Raw genomic sequence first — 22,930 nt, forward strand, 5'->3', positions numbered from 1 at the left:
TTGGATGAGTGCAGTTCCAACAACACTCAAGAAGCTTCACATCATTCAGGGCAAGGCAGTCTGTTTATTGGCATCACACCCACAAGCATTCACTCTGTCCACCACCAATGCACAGTAGCAGCAGTGTGTACACTCTCCATGATGCATTGTAGAAATTTGCCAAAAATCCTTAGACAGCATCTTCTAAAGTCACAACTATTTCAGCTGGAAGGATAGGGCAACAGATACAAGGGAACACCACCACCTTCAACTTCCCCTCCAAGCTGCCATCCTGACTTGGAAATATATCACCATTCCTTCACCGTCACTGGTCAAAGTACTGGAATTCCCTCCATAAGGGCATCATGAGTCAACCTACAGCACATGGACTGCAGTGGTTCAAAAAAATTAGTTCATCTCCACCTCCCCAGAAGGCTGTTAGAGATGGGAAATAAATGCTGGCTTGCCAGCAAAACTTACATTTCATAAGTGAATAAAAAATAATCTACAAGGACAAGAGCACCAGCTGTAAGTCCCCCACCAAAAAATCCACCATCCTTCTTTGGAAACATGTTGCTGTTCCTTCAGTGCTGGTGGCTCACAATCCTAGAACTCCCTTCCACACAGCATTGTCGATCCACTAACATCAAATTGTCCACAGCAGTTCAAGAAGGCAAGATAATAAAATGTGAGGCTGGATGAACACAGCAGGCCAAGCAGCATCTCAGGAGCACAAAAGCTGACGTTTCGGGCCTAGACCCTTCATCAGAAGGCAGCTCGCTATCACCTTCTCCAAGGCAACTAAGGGTGGGCAACAAATGCTGGCCTAGCCAATGATGCTTGCACCTCATGAGTGACTTAAAAAAACAATGTCCATGACTATTTGCAGAACTCTGTGGACTTAGATGCCACCCAGAAGTCATCAAGCTTGTACACCACACCCTGCAGTCCTCATGCACTAGAAAAGCAGAAACAAGAATCTGAGTCAATTACCAGGCACTGAACACAAGGCTCGGGAAGTTGGTTCCCCTTTCTCTAGGATTGAGGAAGTATTACAAGTTCTCAAAGGTACAAAGTAATTCTGCAGTCTCAGCTTGGTCCAGAGCTACAACCAGCTATCCATCACTGAACAAGGCATTGAAAAAGTGACGTTCTGAACAAGAAGCGGGATATTTTATGACTGTATGAAAATGCTGTTTAGGCTCTGCAATGCATCTGCCACTTCAGCGTAATGGAAAAAGCTTGTGATGGCATTAATTTTTGCCACGGAAATGTTGCAGCAATAACCTGAAGTCAGGCTGAAACAGAAGAAATAAGCACCCTGTCCCCACCCCAACATGGATTTCCCTCCATGGCCAACAAGATATCAGAGGCAATTGCATAAGCTTCTTCAGTGCCCAGGAATTGGCTACTTAAAGGCCTGAGCAGGTTCAAGGGTGCCTGCCCACTGTAAAATTTTCATCAGCTTGGGTTCAGGGAGAAGGCTTCCCACTGGATTTCACATGACCCTTGCCTTTGGAACCAAGCCACTGCCAGGAGATCATAACATGCAGCTTTATAGCTCGCTTTCCCTCCCTGCAGATATTATCTGAGCTGCTAAGTAGCAGTAGAGACCATGATTGTTGTGGGCCATAACAAGACGGAAATGTGAAGATGAATTCTTTTGGTTTACTTTCTGGCTTTGTATCCTGTGTCTTACTTTATGTTCTGTGTTTTGAGATGGTGCCAGATAGCGATGACACTAAACAACACTATTCACTGTATTTGTAATACATGTGACAATAAATAAATCTGACCTAATCTCATTCAGCATTTTTGATTATCTTAGTTTCAGATTTCCAGCACCTTTAGTATTTGGCTATCGACTTCATTCCATTGATTTTGTCAAAACTTTTATTTGCTCTACTTTATTATTTTGGAAATTCAGCTTAATGTTCACATTTCGTTCTGTTTTTGATGGGAGCATAAATTAATTTCATAGACAAAAGGATTTTTTGACTTCATGACCGTGCTTGTCTTCTTTGGTGATAAATTGGTAAACACGTTGAATTTAATATCTGATGGGCAAAACATAAGAGTCCATTATTGTTCACTGGTTCAGATGAGGTTTTCATATTGTCATTTTTTTCTCATCTCCACAGGCCAGTTATCTGAGATGGTCGCTGTTTCTAACATGACAACAGCCCGAGGATAATAAAGATCTAATTTAATGAAGCCAGCATGCATTAGAGAACAATTGCATTAAGCGGGCAAAATGGAATTAAGGTGATCCTCAGGACAGATGTCACCCTGTGGAGGGGATTGTGGCATTAAGATGTTGACACATCCCTAATGAAAACAAATGATCTGCTTAAAATACACATTGCGATCAATATTTGGTTCCATAATTCTACTTCTATTGAGTCTGGGTTTCAGACCAAACTAATTGTTTACACAGTTTAGGTACAAACAGAGCGAAGTCACACCTTTCATTTTGTAATAATCCCCTGTCTCAAGTAAACATGATTTTCCACTCATGAAGTTGTACCCAACTGTGTACAAACTGGAATCCAAGCTAGAAAACAGTAATCATTTTAGAATCCTTGACTTCCCAACCTGTAAGCAACATCCCTGACTGGTTTCAGAATTTGCCAAAGGGTTCTTTTCAAGCCAAGCCTCCTTACTCCCGATAACTTCTCTCCACCGATATTGGCCAGGCAATCAGTCAAGATTTACAGTGTCTGGGCTGAATCTCTTGCTTCTTTAATATACTAACATTGCATCAATTTATTTAGGAGGATTCTTGCCACAGAATGTTGCCTGTTTTCTCTCCGTAACATTCCAAACTCACTTATTAACTACCTACCCCATCCCCTTGGCATTGACTCATTCAACTCTATGCCCACTTTACCACATGTCATTCCGAGAACAAGACCCGCCTCCACTAAAAAACTGGCATGCCTTCTACTAGTGCCAACTTTAAAAGTCCATCATGCAACTGGACAAGCACTATCAGTGTGGGGCAACTGTGTGCAGTTCCTGACATTTACCCTCAATAAGGCAGACAGGGAAATCAATGATAACAAAGTGTGGAGCTTGATGAACACAGCAGGCCAAGCAGCATCTCAGGAGCACAAAAGCTGACATTTCAGGCCTAGACCCTTCATCAGAGAGGGGGATGGGGAGAGGGAACTGGAATAAATAGGGAGAGAGGGGGATGCGGACCGAAGATGGAGAGAAAAGAAGATAGGTGGAGAGGAGAGTATAGGTGGGGAGGTAGGGAGGGGATAGGTCAGTCCAGGGAAGACGGACAGGTCAGGGAGGCGGGATGAGGTGGTAGGTAGGAAATGGAGGTGCGAGTTGAGGTGGGAGAAAGGGATGGGTGAGAGGAAGAACAGGTTAGGGAAGCAGAGACAAGCTGGGCTGGTTTTGTGATGCAGTGGGGGGAGGGTAAGAACTGGGCTGGTTTTGTGATGCAGTGCGGAGAGGGTAAGAACTGGGCTGGTTTTGGGATGCAGTAGGGGAAGGGGAGATTTTGAAGCTTTTGAAGTCCACATTGATACCATTGGGCTACAGGGTTTCCCAGCGGAATATGAGGAGCTGTTCCTGCAACCTTCAGGTGGCATCATTGTGGCACTGCAGGAGGCCAAGGATGGACATGTCATCTGAGGAATGGGAGGAGGAGTTAAAATGGTTCGCGACTGGGAAGTGCAGTTGTTTGTTGCGAACCGAACAGAGGTGTTCTGCAAAGCGGTCCCCAAGCCTCCGTTTGGTTTCCCCAATGTAGAGGAAGCCACACCGGGTGCAATAGATACAATATACCACATTGGCAGATGTACAGGTGAACGTCTGCTTGATATGGAAGGTCATCTTGGGGCCTGGGATAGGAGTGAGGGAGGAGGTGTGGGGCAAGTGTAGCACTGCCTGCGGTTGCAGGGGAAGAAGCCGGGTGTGGTGGGGTTGGAGGGGAGTGTGGCGCGTACAAGGGAATTGTGGAGAGAACGGTCTCTCCGGAAGGCAGACAAGGGTGGGGATGGAAAAATGCCTTGGGTGGTGGGGTCGGATTGTAGATGGCGGAAGTGTCAGAGGATGATGCATTGTATCCGGAGGTTGGTGGGGTGGTATGCGAGAACAAGGGGGATCCTCTGGGGGCGGTTGTGGCAGGGGTGGGTTGTGAGGGATGTGTTGTGGGAAATGCGGGAGACGTGGTCAAGAGCGTTCTAGACCGGTGCGGGCGGAAAGTTGCGGTCCTGGAAGAACATGGACATCTGGGATGTGCGGGAGTGGAATGCCTCAGCCTGGGAGCAGATGCAGCGGAAGCGGAGGAATTGGGAATAGGGGATGGAATTTTTGCAGGAGGGTGGGTGGGAGGAGGTGTATTCTAGGTAGCTGTGGGAGTCAGTGGGCTTGAAATGGACATCAGTTTCTAGCTGGTTACCTGAGATGGAGACTGAGAGGTCCAGGAAGGTGAGGGATATGTTGGAGATGGCCCAGGTGAACTTGAGGTTGGGATGGAAGGTGTTGGTGAAGTGGATGAACTGTTCGAGCTCCTCTGGGGAGCAAGAGGTGGCGCCGATACAGTCATCAATGTAACGGAGGAAAAGGTGGGGTTTGGGGCCTGTGTAGGTGCGGAAGAGGGACTGTTCCAAAGAGGCAGGCATAGCTGGGGCCCATGCGGGTGCCCATGGCCACCCCCTTAGTCTGTAGGAAGTGGAAGGAATCGAAAGAGAAGTTGTTGAGGGTGAGGACGAGTTCGGCTAGGCGGATGAGGGTGTCGGTGGAGGGGGACTGGTCGGGCCTGCGGGACAGGAAGAAGCGGAGGGCCTTGAGGCCATCTGCATGCGGAATGCAAGTGTATAGGGACTGGACGCCCATGGTGAAAATGAGGTGTTGGGGGCCAGGGAATTGGAAGTCCTGGAGGAGGTGGAGGGCTTGGGTGGTGTCACGGACGTAGGTAGGGAGTTCCTGGACCAAAGGGGAGAAAATGGAGTCCAGATAGGTGAGGATGAGTTCGGTGGGGCGAGAACAGGCTGAGACACTGGGTCGACCAGGGCAACCAGCCCAGCTCATCCCCTCCCCTCACTGCATCCCAAAACCACCCCAGCCTGTCTCTGCTTCCCTAACCAGTTCTTCCTCTCACCATCCCTTCCTCCCACCTCAAGCCGCACCTCCATTTCCTACCTACCACCCCATCCTGCCTCCTTGACCTGTCCATCTTCCCTGGACTGACCTATCCCCTCCCTACCTCCTCACCTATACTGTCCTCTCTACCTATCTCCTTTTCTCTTCATCTCCGGTCCACCTCCCCCTCTCTCCCCATTTATTCCAGTTCCATCTCCTCTTCCCCCTCTCTGATGAAGGGTCTAGGCCCGAAATGTCAGCTTTTGTGCTCCTGAGATGCTGCTTGACCTGCTGTGTTCATCCAGCTCCACACTTTGTTATCTTGGATTCTCCAGCATCTGCAGTTCCCATTATTGCAGAGAAATCAATGTCCCATTTTGTGGGCTTGGACCCGGAGTCCTTGCTGGATGGAGTGGTGAAGACGTGCGATAGTCTCTTTCCCCATGACCAACTGTGGAACCCAGAGCACCAGATCATGCCAATGTGGTCTGCACTCAGGTTAGTGCAGTCTCTGTCATTCGGAGCAATGCCCAGCAATGTAGAAGAATGCCAGTGAGTTTCTCCACGCGCCTTGTACTACATCTCACACCCACACTCTCTCTGTGCTACTGTGCCCACTTCCAGACCAGCACGTTAGGAATGGAAATTGTGCCATTTTGTACACTGCGACAAAATATTCAAGGGTGCGTGGGGAGTGAATGAGTGATAGTCAGTGAGTGAGACTGTCACTGAGAGAGACAGAGTGTATGGGTGGGGTGTTAAGAGAGAGTGTGATGGAGATACAGAAAGTGTGTGAGTGGGGACAGAGAGAGCCAGAGTGAGGGGGGACAGGGAGGGAGTGTGGGGGTATAGACAGTGTGTGAGGTAGGGACAGAGAGAGAGTGAGGGAGTCAGAGAGTGTGTGAGGGAGAGAAAGAGTGTGAGTGAGTATGAGCGGGCTGTCTAAGCGAATGCATGGGAGGAATGGAGGAGTGTGATGCTATGGACCTGGGAGGAAAGAACACAGTTTGGATACATGTAAAAGGGTGTGAGTTCATGTAGGAGAGAGGGATGGAACATGCACAAACCCTAGAGCTGGAAGTGAGGAAAATGTCCATTCACTTTTCTCCTGCTTTTTCTACAGCAACACATCTTACTCCATTCCTCAAAACAAATTCGATTCATCAAACGGACAGGGAGAGGGGAAAATTCCAGGTTTGAAATCAACTTGCCTCCAAATTATAGATTCGTATCTATTCTGCCAAAACCAGCCCAGGCTGCATGCTCTCAGAGGCGAACCAAGGTCAGTGATCATCCAACCAGCTCCTTAACTCAGCCTGATCACCTTTTCCTTCTCTCGCAATCAAGATTTGGGTCCTAATCTGTTTCTCTAGCTCTCCTTCTGAAGCAAAATTGTAAAATAGGAGGCTTTTTTCAAGAATCATTAAAAAGTGCACATTCTTGAAAAAAGCCTCCTATTTTGTAGGGGGACAAAGGTGAGCCCCTTACTAAGGACTGACCGTTTGTCCTCAGTCAGTGGGAGGTCTGGGGGGATGGTGAAGATGCGGCAGGGTTCAGTGTGGCTGTCTCCTCTGGGGTTGCTGGAGACAGCCACACTGAACCCTGCCGCATCTTCACCTTCCCCCCAGACCTCCCACTGACTGAGGACAAACGGTCAGTCCTTAGTAAGGGGCTCACCTTTGTCCCCCTACAACCACACATCAACGAATACCAGTCACGATTGGACATAGAGCAGTTTTTCCGCCGTCTTCGCCTCCATGCCTACTTCTTCAACCGGGAGCCTAACCCTTCCTCCACTGACCCCTTCACCCGCTTCCAACACAAGTCCACCTCCTGGACACCATCCCCAGGCCTCCTACCCTCCCTCGACCTCTTCATCTCCAACTGCCATTGAGACATTAACCGCCTCAACCTCTCCACCCCTCTCACCCACTCCAACCTCTCCCCCGCAGAACGGGCAGACCTCCGCTCCCTCCGCTCCAACCCCAACCTCACCATGAAACCCGCAGACAAGGGTGGTGCAGTGGTAGTATGGCACACTGACCTCTACATCGCCGAGGCCAGACGCCAACTCTCCGACACCACCTCCTACCGCCCCCTCGATCATGACCCCACACCCCAGCACCAAACCATCATCTCCAACACCATTCATGACCTCATCACCTCAGGGGACCTCCCACCCACAGCCTCCAACCTCATTGTTCCCCAACTCTGCACGGCCCGTTTCTATCTCCTTCCCAAAATCCACAAACCTGCCTGCTCTGGTCGACCCATCGTCTCAGCCTGCTCCTGCCCCACCGAACTCATCTCCACCTATCTGGACTCCATTTTCTCCCCTTTGGTCCAGGAACTCCCTACCTACGTCCATGACACCACCCACGCCCTCCATCTCCTCCAGGACTTCCAATTCCCTGGCCCCCAACACCTCATCTTCACCATGGACGTCCAGTCCCTATACACTTGCATTCCGCATGCAGATGGCCTCAAGGCCCTCCGCTTCTTCCTGTCCCGCAGGCCCGACCAGTCCCCCTCCACCGACGCCTTCATCCGCCTAGCCGAACTCGTCCTCACCCTCAACAACTTCTCTTTCGATTCCTTCCACTTCCTACAGACTAAGGGGGTGGCCATGGGCACCCGCATGGGCCCCAGCTATGCCTGCCTCTTTGTAGGTTACGTGGAACAGTCCCTCTTCCGCACCTACACAGGCCCCAAACCCCAACTTTTCCTCCGTTACATTGATGACTGTATCGGCGCCACCTCTTGCTCCCCAGAGGAGCTTGAACAGTTCATCCACTTCACCAACACCTTCCACCCCAACCTTCAGTTCACCTGGGCCATCTCCAGCACATCCCTCACCTTCCTGGACCTCTCAGTCTCCATCTCAGGCAACCAGCTTGTAACTGATGTCCATTTCAAGCCCACCGACTCCCACAGCTACCTAGAATACACCACCTCCCATCCACCCTGCTGCAAAAATTCCATCCCCTATTCCCAATTCCTCCGCCTCCGCCTCCGCCGCATCTGCTCCCACGATAAGACATTCCACTCCCGCACATCCCAGATGTCCAAGTTCTTCAAGGACCGCAACTTTCCCCCCACAGTGATCGAGAACGCCCCTGACCGCGTCTCCCGTATTTCCCGCAACACATCCCTCACACCCCGCCCCTGCCACAACCGCCCTAAGAGGATCCCCCTCATTCTCACACACCACCCCACCAACCTCCGGATACAACGCATCATCCTCCGACACTTCCGCCATCTACAATCCGACCCCACCACCCAAGACATTTTTCCATCCCCACCCCGTCTGCTTTCCGGAGAGACCACTCTCTCCGTGACTCCCTTGTTCGCTCCACACTGCCCTCCAACCCCACCACACCTGGCGCCTTCCCCTGCAACCGCAGGAAATGCTACACTTGCCCCCACACCTCCTCCCTCACCCCTATCCCAGGCCCCAAGATGACATTCCACATTAAGCAGAGGTTCACCTGCACATCTGCCAATGTGGTATACCGCATCCACTGTACCCGGTGTGGCCTCCTCTACATTGGGGAAACCAAGCGGAGGCTTGGGGACCGCTTTGCAGAACACCTCCGCTCAGTTCGCAACAAACAACTGCACCTCCCAGTCGCAAACCATTTCCACTCCCCCTCCCATTCTTTAGATGACATGTCCATCATGGGCCTCCTGCACTGCCACAATGATGCCACCCAAAGGTTGCAGGAACAGCAACTCATATTCCGCCTGGGAACCCTGCAGCCTAATGGTATCAAGGTAGACTTCACCAGTTTCAAAATCTCCCCTTCCCCCACCGCATCCCTAAACCAGCCCAGTTCGTCCCCTCCCCCCACTGCACCACACAACCAGCCCAGCTCTTCCCCTCCACCCACTGCATCCCAGAACCAGTCCAACCTGTCTCTGCCTCCCTAACCTGTTCTTCCTCTCACCCATCCCTTCCTCCCACCCCAAGCCGCACCCCCATCTACCTACTAACCTCATCCCACCTCCTTGACCTGTCCGTCTTCCCTGGACTGACCTATCCCCTCCCTACCTCGCCACCGATACTCTCTTCACCTATCTTCTTTTCTCTCTATCTTCGGTCCGCCTCCCCCTCTCTCCCTATTTATTCCAGAACCCTCACCCCATCCCCCTCTCTGATGAAGGGTCTAGGCCCGAAACGTCAGCTTTTGTGCTCCTGAGATGCTGCTTGGCCTGCTGTGTTCATCCAGCCTCACATTTTATTATATTACACTGAGATATTAATGGGCTAATTAACTGTGCAAAGAGTTGGCAAATGGGGTACATTGTGCAAAAGTGCAAAGGGGTTCATTTTGGATGGGAGAACAAAAGAACAGAGAAATACTGCAGGAAGCATCAACACAAAGGTTGGCGTGTTAACTGTGCATGAAACACAGAAACTAGCACAGGTGCCGCAGTTAATCAGGAAGGCTAATGGAACCTTGGCCTTATTTCTAGGTGGCTGGAGTTGAAAGCCTTCCTGAAACTATAAAAGATGCTGATGAAACTACATCTGGAGTATTCTGAACAGTTTTGGCCCCCTTATTTAAGGAAAGTTATCAATTCTTTGGATGCAGTTCAGAGAAAGTTCACTAAGATGATCCCTGGTAGGGAGGGACTCTATTCACTGGAGTTTGGAAGAATGAGAGGTGATCATTGAAACATTTGGGATTATTAAAGGAATTGATATGGTAAATGCTGCGAGGATGTTTCCCCTCTTAGAAGAGTCTAGGACCAGAGGACTTAGTCTCAGAATAAAGGGTCACCAATTTAAGACTGAGTTAAGGAGGAATGTCTTCTCATCGAATTTTGTAAGGTTTTGGACCTTCTTGTGACATAGAGCTGTGTGGACAGAGTATTTGTATATATTTAAGGCTGAGATAAATTTTTGCTCAGTTGGAGAATCAAGGGTTACGGAGAAAGGTCAGGAAAGTGGACGTGAGGAATATCAGATCGAATATGATCCCATTTAATGGTGAAGTTAGCATGATGGGCTGAATAGCCTGTACCTGTTCCTATTTACCGTGATCTTACAGTATATTGAATTATGTTTATCAGCTCCCACCTTACTTCCAGCTTTTTGACTTTACAAATAATAATAACCTAACAATCCAATGTTTCACTATTCACCCAAATGCGTTCTCTTTGGACTGTTTTCTGATGGTCTGAGATCAGTAGTTTGCTCTGAACTGAAAACCATTCAATCTGTTCTTATTTATTTTTTTGCAGAGAATGTCATTCCTTCCAAGAACAGGCTTTTTAAAAAATTAAATATTGTTGGATGCTGCTTGTCTCTTTTGTTGGTGGCTTTCATGAAGTTGTATGCCTCACATCTTTAGTCTGTCAGCGAATGATTGTCCTTAGCTTGTCTATAGACCTGTACTGAAGTAAGTATAGTCATTATTTCAATTTGTTGATTGGTTTGAACTATTCATTTGCCCACCAGTAATTGAATGATCGATGAAACCAAATTGTTCATTGCCCCAATTGTTTTCCTTGATGATTCATTTCTTGGTGTGAGCTCCATTATTATGACCGAACATAAGGGAGTCAGATGTTCCATCTGAACTTGTCACGTCTGTGTCATCTTAACATTTAGTATCAGCTTTGAATTTGCCGTAACTGGTTGTTCAATATGATATCTGACTCAATTCATTCTCAGTTCACTGTTCAGCTGCTGCCCCTTTGCTTGCATTTCCCTGATAATGACCTCCTGTAACCTCTACCATTAGGCAGAAGATAGAGAAACCTAACATTTGCATGAACAGGTTCAGGAACAGTTTCTTTCCGGTCGTTACCTTACTGTTGAACGGTCTCCACCTTTAAATAAAACCTGCAACGTAACCTGTATGCCTCTAAATCTTTTTGATCTGCACGTTTTTTGCTTGCTGTGATCTGCCTGTACCGCTTGTAAACAAAGCTTTTTACATTGTTTTAGTGCACATCAATCAATCAATTTGTTCTTGCATCTTGTCACTTGGAAATTGAACTCTGTCCCATGCTGATGGGCAGTGGAAAACACCTTTTCCAGGCTTGTATAATTACACCTTTTCATTCGATTCTCATTCATTTCTTATTGTAGCATAATTAACCTCAAGGGATTCTGTCCTTTCTTTAGATTTCTGCACAAGTTTATGGGGCCCGAGGAAATTTTTGACTGGTCATTCTTTGTCTGGCTATTCCTTGAAATGTTGAAGTTGAATCTTTTCTACATTTTGAATAGGATTGAAGTCAATGCATATATTTCCACTTAGAAGATTGAATTCTTAGCTGCAAAGTGCATGTGTAGTTTTTACGATTTGGTGCTGTCAATGTCAGAAACATTTTTGACTTTAACTGCTATGCCCCCAGCCCTCCCAATCCCAACAACAATCTTTCTAAACTGGATGTACTCACAACCACTCCAAGGTTCCACACAGGGCAATCAGTGTCAGCACACCGATTGTAATACTGACTTCTGGTTCTGGGCATTGCTGCCTTGCACAGATTTCAGAGGCCCAGGTATCCAGAAAGAAAATGGGGTTGCTGCCCCTTGGATTATGCAGTTGTGCTTCTGTCAACTGCAGATTGCTATCTGCAGTTAATATTATCTCAACAAGGTTCACTATCTGATAATATTGCTACGCTTGTTGCAATGTCTAACTTGAAATCAATGATTGCCTATTGACATAAATAGCCATTTGCCAAAGGGCTACTCTGGGACACTTACTTCTCTTAAAAAATCTGTGGGTTGGTCTTCTACTAGAGATTGTTCTACCACATTTACCTCTTTGTGCGGCCAACTTTTGATTTGTAGTGAGTCCTGCTTCGGCATACTTTCTGCAAGCGGCTTGTGTTTTTTTCAATAAGAACATTTGATACTATCATCTGTGAGGTTTCATTGATCCACACCATTCGTAAGGACCTTTTGTATCAGGTGTATGTCCTACCCTCTGCACGTGATATATTTTTTGTAGCTCTGTAACTTAAAAATTGAATACTTTCATACGGCCTCCAGTTCTCATTTGAAATTATTACAAATCAAAACAATAAAATAGACATCTTGCCTACTCTATATTTGCCAATAATCTTAAAATTGCATCTTCTGACTATTGATCCTCTTGGCAATTGAAACAGCTTCTCTTTATCTACTTGAGGAAAAACTGTCATGACGTGAATACCTTTATCACTTTAACCTTCTCTTCCATTAAGAGAAATACTCAGCTTCTGTCAGTCAGAGGTTTAACTTGGGACTTTTGAAGGCTGGCAACAACTCTTTTGCTTTTTGCTCTCCTGAGTACAGAAGATGAAGAGGAGGCCTGATCGTGCTGTTTAAGGTGATCAGAGGAGTTGATAAATACAGCAAAACTGATTCACACTGATGAAGCACAGCCTGAAGATTTGTGGTAGGCTACTCAGGGATGGCGTAGGAAAAGCTTCTTCACATAGGGGGAGGCAATGGCCCACTGGTGTTATCGCTGGATTGTTAATCCAGAGATCCAGATAAAGTTCTTGGGACACAAGTTCGAATCCTGCTATGGCAGATGGTGGAATTTGAATTCAATAAAAAAATCCGGAATTAAGAATCCAATGATGACCATGAATCCATCATCAATTGTTGGAAAATCCATCAAGTTCACTAATGTCCCTTAAGGAAGGAAACTGCCATCCTTACCTGGTCTGACCTAGATGTGACTCCAAACCCACAGCAATGTGATTGACTCTTAATTGCCCACTGGACAATTAAGGATGGGCAATAAATGCTGGCTAGCAAGCAACACCCACATCCCATGAATCAATAAAGAGAGAAAAAGAAAGGTTTGCAAGGAACATGGAACTTCAATCTCAAAACAGTCAGTGTTGTGCATCTAAAAATTGAAGCAGCTCTTTTGTTTAACAGATAATAAGGCAATAGAGTGGGCAGATGCAGTTAATGTTTAAATCACCCATAATTTAAACAAATGCTCAACTGAGCTCAAGGGATTTGAATACTCCTGATTCTGTATTCCCGTGCTTTGCCTTTATTTATAAAGCCAAGGATCCCATATGGTTTTTATTGCACTCCATCAACTTGTTGTGCCACCTTGTAAGATTTTTCTGTGTTTCTGTACTTCCCCAAGAGAGTGTGCTGCTTGAAGGATAGAAAAAAAATGCATCATAGTTGGTGAAAAATGTGAAAGATGTGCCTGTCCTTCTTAATTTATGTGGAAGTGAAATCTTGTGTTAATCAAAGTGAGGAATGTTTGAGCTGGGGTGTTGAGTGAACCAGATGGCAAGAAACTGACAAGACACTTCAGTTTGTTGTAAAGCTTCATATGTCCAAAGTCGTCCAAACCTGGTTAAACATAATACTCGGAGCTGAATATTAAACCCATGACAACTGTTTTATTACTGGTTATGTGAAATTGTGTACTCACAATTTGAACAGATGAGAATCTGGGCTTTATTCTCCAAAACATCATCTCCTTTCTTGTGCTACTTTATAAGAACATTGTATTGAGCATACAAAACTCTTTCAGCTCTCTCTCTCTCTTTCTCTAATGTCACTGTCTCTCCGCTTCTCTCTCCTCCTTTAAGTCACACCTCCCTTATTGACAAAGCTTTGAGCTTCACTTCCTTTTTGGATCAGTATCCTTTGAAGGCGTGATATAATGCAGCTTGTTGTTGTTGATTGGATCAGGACCACCTAGTCTGGGATAGCACAAGATCAATTTGCTTCAGCCTCATCCAGTTTACAGACAGAAATCCATCAGTCCAATCTGATTGCAAGCCTGATTTCCTGGGTCTTGGATGTTGCTCTCATAATTCATCAAGACATCCTTTTCCCACTTTGATAACAAGGTGTGGAGCTGGAGCACACAGCAGGCCAGGTAGCATCAGAGGAGCAAAAAAGCTGATGTTTCAGGTCTGGAGTGTTCTTCAGAAATGGGGGAGGGGAAGGGGGCTCTGAAATAAATGTTGGGGGGGAGCGGTTGGTGATGGAAGGTGGATAGTGGAGCAGATAAGTGGGAGAGAAGACAGACAGGTCAAGGAGCCAGGGATGAAGCTAGTATAGGTGAGTGTAGGTAGAAAGTGACGTGGGAGTTGGTCAGTGAGGTGGGAGGAGCAGGTAGGTCGAAGAGAAGACAGACAGGTCAAGGAGGTGGGGATGGCGGAGTGTGCTGGTCTTGGAATAAGGTCAGGGTGGGGATATTTTGAAGCTAGTGAAGTCCACATTGAGTTGTAGGCTTCGAAGGTGGAACAAGAGGTGCTGTTCCTCCAGTTTCCAGGTGACATCATTGTGACCCTGGAGGAAGCCCAGGATGTACATGTCATTCAGGGAGTGGGAGGGGGAGTTGAAGTAGTTCGCGACTGGGAAATGTTGTCATTTGTCACGAACCGAGCATAGGTGCTCCACGAAACAGTCTCCAAGCCTCCGCTTGGCCTCCCTGATGTAGAGGAGGCCACATCGGGAACAGCGGATACAATATACCACATTAATGGATGTGCAGGTGAACATCTGGTCAATGTTGAAGGTTTTTTTGGGGCCTGAGATGGAGGTGAAGTAGGAGGCGTAGGGGTAGGTGTAACACCTCCAGGGTTGCAGGGAAAAGTGCCGGGTGTGGTAGGGCTAGTGGGGAGTGTGGAATAGAGAGAGTGGTCTCTCCGGAAGGCAGATAAGAGTGGGGAGGGAAATATATCCTTGGTAGTGGGGTCAGATTGCAGGTGGCAGAGGTGGCGGAAGATGATGAGTTGAATTCAGTGATTGATGGGGTGATAAGTGAAGACAAGGGGAATCCTGTCTTTGTTGTTATTGCAGGGAGGATTTGTGAGGGCTGAGGTGCAGGAAATGCAAGATATGTGGTCAAGGGCATTTTCGACCACTGTGGAGGGGAAGTTGCAGTCCTTGAAAAACGAGGACATTTGGGATGTCTGGGAGTGGAACTCCTCATCTTAGGAGCAGATGTGGCAGAGGTGGCGGAATTGGGAATAGGCGATCGCATTCTTGCAGGAAGATGGGTGAGAATAGTCACAGATCCAAAACCGTCCTTCTCACTTTCTTCCAGAATGACAGAGACAACCATTTTCCCATTACAGCCTGGCTACAATTCTACACCTTTACTCCCCCATTCCCTGCCCATTGCAGTATGGAAGGAGGAAGTGGTGAGGCTGTACTCTGTATAATTTGTCTTCAGAGCCTGCTGTCATGTGTTCTCTTACATTATCACTGATTCAGGCTGTCTATTTGAGCATTCACCACTTATTCTCCATTTCCTCTGAAATGAAGTCATACTGCCTTTATTTTGGTATCATGTACAACTACCTAGTCATTGTTCACAGCAATGTTCACCAATAGATTTAGTCACCCAAACTCTACAGGTTCATCTTGCCTCATCATGGGATCAGTATCATTCTCTAAGACAATTGCAAGCGGAAAGTGTAGTTCATGTGATCCAGGCAGAAGGATCGTTTCAGTAAATTCATTAAAGTTAATGTACAGCATCTACTTTTTAAACTGTCATACCACAGTGTTAGTAGGCACTTCAGTAAGATGCTTAAACACACTGCGGTAGCAACTGGATAAATAATACAACTCATTGACTGAGTGTCAATGGTAACGGAGAACAGAAAACTACTTTGAATAAGATGTGATTTTTTGTTCTAATGACTGTCATTGACGTTCTCCAGTGTCCTTCACTTTTGACCCTCCAAGATCTTTTTAATTACCTATTGTCATTATGTAAACAGAACAAATGCATGCTTTACTTTCTGACTGTAAACCATCTGTCCTTCTTAGCCTAAGGTTAATGCTTTGAACATTCAGGCACAGTTGTGATTGGTGGTAGATGAAGCAGTTCTATATTTATGCCATAAACAGAGAGCCTTGCATCAATATGCATGTTGTGCGAAGTCTGACAACTGCTCGCTATCCACAGTGTCAGCAGAGTCAGTTGAGCAGATGGAGTACGTGTGCGCCTTCCGAAGATGTAAGTCTCTAAGCTGTTTCTGTGGCTGATGCCTATCCTCAGCCTCTGGTTCCAATTAGGACACATCCGTGTGGGGTAGCAGTGTGACTCAGTCATGCTGGTGCACAGGGGATGTATGAATTCAGATGCATTAAATTACAGACCCATTTCATTTACACCCATTCCTTCAAATAGAAAGAAGAAATGGCAATAGTATTTTAAGTCATTTTACTTTTGTAGTTTTCCCTACTAATTTGGTTGTAACAGAAGACTTTCTGTGGTGTTGAGGTATTTCAAATTGGATTACAAATTGAAACAAATATCCTATCCTTGTCTAATTTAATTTTGTTTTAAATATCCTATTTACGCTTTTGCATATTTCTCCATACTTCCCAATAGTGCATTTGATTATGTTGTCTCTAGATTTACATGTATCTTGAATCTTCTTGATTTCCTTCATTCCATCATTAGTTGCCATTTCCTGGTAAAATAGATTGTCTACATCATTCCTGTCTATATTGTATAGGTTGTTCCTGTCTAATAAGACCTGCCTTCCCTAAATCACTCCTCTTCTCTCCTTCTTTCTTTTCCTTTAAGTCACTCTTTGTAAACTAACATTTTGACCAAGCTTTGTCACATGTTCTGACAGGACTTAATGTACACCACTGCCAAAGTTAATTTGAAAATGCTCCTGTGAATTAACTTGGAATACATTGCCTTAAAAGCAAGTTACTTGTTGCTGTTCGTACTGAAGTGGATGAATCAGAAGGCTCCCAGGTTCAATGCTGTGTTGAATTTGTTAGTGAATGATTAAAAGCTCCAGCATCTCTAGTTAAGGAATGGGAAATTCGGCCAAGCCTCCTGCTTCAATGTAACAGTTTTGCAAAGTATTCTTAGACCCCACACCATTATAAGGGAGACAATAGCTAGCAGTTTTATCATTGAACTCTTAACCCAGAAATCCAGAACTTCTGGGGACCTGGATTTGAATCCTGCCATGGCAGATGGTGGAATTTGAACTCAATGAAAATCTAGAATTAAGAGTCTAATGAAGCCTTTTCTGATTATTGGAAAAATCTATCTGGTTCACTAATGTCCTTTAGGGAAGGAAACAGCCATCCTTACCTGGCCTGGCCTACATGTGACTCCAGACTCTTAACTGCCCTCTGGGCAATTATGGATATGCAATAAATGCTGGCCCAGACAGCAATGCCCTCATCCTTTGAGCGAATAAAACAATTTTAAAAAAAACATACGCAGGGCTCAATTTTATCAAGTGTCTGGAAACACTGCAGTAATTCACAAAGGCTTCCATGACAGCACTTTCTAAACCTACGGCCTCTACTGTCTGGAAAGGTTTTGTAAAATGGCTGGATGCATCCAAAAATGTAGCTAACAGCATAATAACCGAATAATTGTCAACTTAGCGCCCATCTTTCATCCCTGCTGGCATTTTACGAGGGTCAGGATGGGTGCTTGCCAAAGGGAAGGCTGCAAGGTGGACTCTTGAACGGCCAGGAAAGGGGAGGGATGCGGTATTGGGTTGCAGTCTTCTCTAACAATTGACCCATGGCCTACAGAGAGAAAGATGGCTGTTCTATAGCCTTAACACTGCCCCGGTGTTTTCACCAGTCACTGAGGCTAACTTGCCTGATCCTAGCACAGTTAAGAATAAAAGCCACTTAGCTTGCTTTTCCTCTCTTCTCAGCCTTGGCTGTGACCACCTGCAGTGGTGGCACTGGAGACTTGCCAAGCAACGTGCCCTCTGGACAGGAAAGCAGCTCTTTGGGGTAGGTCACTGCCATCAATTAAATGTCTGCACTTGGTCCTGCCATGTATCTATGTTATCACTCTAGGCAGTGGGATTACATTTGGTAGGGATTCAGCCTCGGCATGAAAATCTAAATCCGAGTACATAGCTGATGTTATTGATTTATCATGCACTGATAAGAGATTGCTTTGTGGGTTAATTGAATAAATGTGTTTTACCATTTAAAATAAATGGTGTAATGACTGTGCTAAAACAGGAGATGAATGACCATCTCAGCCATCTGCTAATATGACTAAGAGTCACTTGAATGTTCTATTTCTTCCACTTGGTTTTATCGCCATTCCCGCCTCGGTTAAATGAAGTAAGGTGGGAGGAGGCGTGCCTGGATCATAAATACTGAGTGGACTTTGTGCTGTAAATCTCATGTAAATCGACATCACTCCTTAAGAGTTCCCAACCTCCCCAAGCTATAACTCTGGTGTTCAGCATTATTAATCCTTTTTGTCTTGACATCAGGTTAAATGTCATTTCACTGCTAATGTCAGTCTGTGTACCTACAAAAATCTAGCTTCAATGGAGTGGCAGATTCTAGCAATTTCTGTGTCAGCTAGTGACACCTTTTGAGGATCTGCGTTGCGTTGCACAGTGACCAACTAAACTATCAATCAGCAAGTGCCTTATTGGCATAAAATAAACAAGGTTTCCTTTGCTTGGATCATAAATAGAATACGTTTGCTGATGAATAGCACTGCTGCTTGATTAAAAAAAAGAGACAAGCCTCATTTTTAACAGTGGTAATTACAATGTCATAGATTATTCTGTGTGGTGTGTTGTTAACATGATGCAACAAAAGACAAGCTGTGTATCCTTTTAACAGCAGTGTTTGTTATCTGGTGGCAATGCTTAAAGGTTAAGAGCTGTTCATAGAACAGCTTGACTGATGAGGGTGTTGAGATCCCCTATTGCACAAAAAAGAATCTGATCCACATTGTGTAACACTATCAATTTCAATGCAATTGCACATAGATTTAAAGGGCAAACATTTACCTGCTAAATTGGGGTTTATGCATAAAGACAAAGTTGTTCAGTTCATTGTCCCTGTGTTAATTTATCAAAAGGGCTTTCCAATTTTGTCCTCCTACCTTACTCTTCGTCTATCACACTATATTGTCTTTGAATATAAATCCTTTGAACATTAAGATTGAATTACCATTTCAAACAGTGCAATCCAGATAATCCAAAACCTAAAAGATCATTGCATTAAAAATATTGTGCTTAATAAAATACCTCACCATCCACCCTGCACCTCATCCTATCTACCAATTTTTCAAATTTGGTCTACTTTGGTTAACCAGCTTCTTGCCATTGGAAGTAGTTTGTCACGATTTGTTTATTAAAATTCCTCATAATCTTGAAAGTATAATCAAATTGACATTACAGATGCATCACTGTTCAAACTTTGATAAAACTACTTTAGAAAAGTTCCTCAATGAAAATTTGTTGTGCATCTCATAGATTATACAATCCTTACAGTATGGTAGCAGGCCATTCAGCCCACACTTACCCTCTGAACAGCATGCCAACAAGACCAATTTCCTACCCTATAACCCTGCAGCTAACCCAGCTAGCCTGCACACCCATGGACAATATTAAGAATTTAGCGTGGCCCATCCACTTAATCTGCGCATCTTTGGAGTGTTGGAGGGAACCAAAGACACCTATACAGACACAGACAGAATGTGTAAACTCCCCGAACTCAGCTGCCAAGCGCTGTGAGAAAGCAGTGCTAACCACTGAGCCACTGTGCTTCCAAATTCAAAATGCAATCCCTGGCAGGTTAGTTGACCATGTGAGTGGCAGTAAGTGAAATGAGTGATACCCATCATTCCAGATGGCAGCCCAGTGGTTCCTGCGTTCCTGTGAGCATCAAATGAAAGCAGGATCGGGTGTAGAAATGAAGCTTCCTATGATATCAGCCTGTTGACACTTCACTGCCCAAGCCTGCACATGTCAGTGTGGAGAGTCAGGTCAAAACTGATAAGACCAAACTGAACAGCATTGACAAATTTGGAGTGGGAAATAGCGGGAAGGAAGAAATCCAAGAGCAGGGACTTATAGGAATGAGAAGGGATGGTAAGTTTTGTTCAACAGATGACTATATCTGGACTTTTTGTATTTTCTGTTTAGTGAATTAAACTGCATTTGGGTTTTGAGGAAGCAATATTGAAATTTGCTGCTGATATTTGGGGTTATACAGAGTGTCAGACTGTGAAAAACTGATGAAATGTATAGGTCAGAAGAAGAGTGGTGGCTAATGTAGGAACATATGAAGTAATTAATTTTCGGAGATGGGAATTATGCCTTCAATTGTAACACTAAATGAAAACCCTGGCGTCCATAGGCACTGGCCATTATTAAAGATAATAGTGCAAGGGTGTCGAAACAGAATGTCCAGCTATAATCAGGCAGCATTCCTGACTTCCAAGTATTCTACTTTCAATTAATTTCTAAAAATGTAGGGTAAAGAAACTGGCCTTTCCTCTCTTTCCCTCATCAATTAGCTATTGTCCATCAGAAGCATTGGCATACCTCCCCATTGCTAATCAACAATTGGTTATACAGCCTGAGGGTGCTGCTCCACATCAAACCTGGGGCAGATTAGAGCCAGGATATTGCACTCTCTTCAAGCCTGATTTTGTGGCCCAGTGGCAGAGTCTCTGTCTCAGGACAAGAAGGCCCGGGTTGAAGTCCTGGGGATGTGTCGTAAAAAGTCCAATGAGCTGATTAAAAATAACTTTCAATCTGCCTCAGCCACAGCTGGAATTGAGCCCATGACTATTGGTGCTATGGTGAGACACGCATTAGCCACTGAACTAACCCAGCCCTGCCTGCTAACGACTATCAAGTGGCAATTACACTGGACATGGTGAATCATGGCCCACTACAGAGTCATAGAGACATAGAGATGTACAGCATGAAAACAGACCCTTTGTCCAACCTGTCCTTGCCCACCAGAAAGCCTAAATAAATCTAGTCCCATTTGCCAGCATTTGGCCCATATCCCTCTAAACCCTTTCTATCCATGCACCCATTCAGATGTCTTTTAAATGTTGTAATTGTACCAGCCTCCACCAGTTCCTCTGGCACCACATTCCATACATGCACCACCCTAAGACAACTTAAATGCTAAAGACTATTTAAGTGTTTATTGAGACCATGGCTTATCTGTACCCTAATTCCTTACACCCGCCTTTTTCTCCCATGTCCTTAATATCCTTTGTTTATCAATCTCAGATTTATAATTTACAATTAATCCAGAATCGATTGCTGTTTATGGAAAATGAGTGTCAAACCTTAACCAGCCTCTGCATGAATTTTAAAAATCAGTTTTATGTTTACACAATGATAGGAGAGTCATTGTGAAATGACACTTGTCAATCAATAAACAATTTCCCTTTGAAATGCTGCATTATTCTCTTAGAGTTGAATTGATCAAGTAATTCTATTTTACTAAGATCTTTTAAGAAATTATCACCTGAAGTTCCCCTTTTGAATGTCACATATAGAAATTGCAATACAAAACAGGCAATTCAGATCCACAAGCCTTCTGTGTACAGAAATAGTTTCAATCCACATTTGCCCACTGTGCATACTTCAGTCAGCTATTTAACATATTCTTGAAAGCTGACATATTTTGGGCCTTAACCATTAAAACAAGGAGCAAATTGTTGATATTTTAAATCAATCTGGGTCACGTATGTTACAACGCATCTTACAGGCTAGTTGGACCTGAACCGTTGGTCTAGAGGCAGAGACACTATTACTGCAGCACACTAGTCCTACAAACAAAACTTGTGATGAAGGGTCTAGGCCCGAAACGTCAGCTTTTGTGCTCCTGAGATGCTGCTTGGCCTGCTGTGTTCATCCAGCCTCACATTTTATTAACTTGTCATTTTTACATTTAGTCATCTTGCTCTGGGCAGAGGCCCCATTTTCAGTTAAAAATGTATTGATATGTGAGATTCCAGATTCCTGGTTCCCAAGGCATGGAAATACTTTACTCATACAATCTTACATGCTTCACTTCATTAACTATACAGCCAGGCTCGACAGTGCCTTCCTTGGGGGTCCCGTGGCCAGAGAAACAGAAGCACTCTCCACTGCTGGGACCTTCTACTTTCAACTCTTTTGCTCCATGTTTAATAAAACAGGCACTCCACTGCAAGATAGGACCTGACTCTCACACTCTTATAGTCTTAGAAATGTCTTAGGCTTGGCTTTATTGCCACCTTTTAAAAAAAATACATTTGTGGGATATGGGTGTCGCTGGCTGGCCAGCATTTCTTCCCCATCCCTAGTTGCCCTTGAGAAGGTGGTGGTGAGCTGCCTTCTTGAAATGTTGCAGTACTCCTGCTGTGGTTTGACCCACAATTCCAAATGAATGCAGCAAAAAGTTTACAAGTCACCACTAATTGCTCCATCTTAGATACAAAGGTACGTAGGTGCAGATTTTTAAGCAAAAATTCTTAGGGGGAAAAATATTAGAAAACTAAAGACATAAAATGTTCAGAATAACAGTTGTTCCAACCCAGACCACACAGGCACACAGCATTAAGCCCATGATAGGCCCTGACTCCAGACTGCTCTGGGCTTCACCTTGGGGCTGTCAAGGCTGGGAGACCGCTCTGGAATCATCTTGAGGACGCAAGTCCAAGCTGAGGCCATGCCAGGCCAAAATACTGCCACGCTGGGCCGCTGAGAGACTGCCACAGCAGACTGCCATGCTGTATTTCTACATTCAAAACACAGCCCGAATAAAGGGAATGTTCACTCCCTGCTTCACAGACAGGGACACAGAGGCTCTGATAAACAGGATGGTGGAGAGGAGGGCAATCGTTTTGTTCAGCCTCACCATAATGCGCCGTGCTATGAGAACACGCCAACCTGGGCAAGAATTGTAACTGGGTCTTGAAGAGCTGCTGGATGAAGGTCAATGATCTTCCATTATCTACAGCATAATTGTCACCATCTTCTCTCGTTTATTTAGTATGGGAGGTTTGAGTTGTAAGGAAAGACCGAATAAGCTGGGACTTCTTTCACTGGAGCATAGGAAGTTGAGAGGTGACCTTACAGAAGT

Source organism: Stegostoma tigrinum, chromosome 24, assembly GCF_030684315.1.
Source record: "Stegostoma tigrinum isolate sSteTig4 chromosome 24, sSteTig4.hap1, whole genome shotgun sequence".
Lineage (NCBI taxonomy): Eukaryota > Metazoa > Chordata > Chondrichthyes > Orectolobiformes > Stegostomatidae > Stegostoma > Stegostoma tigrinum.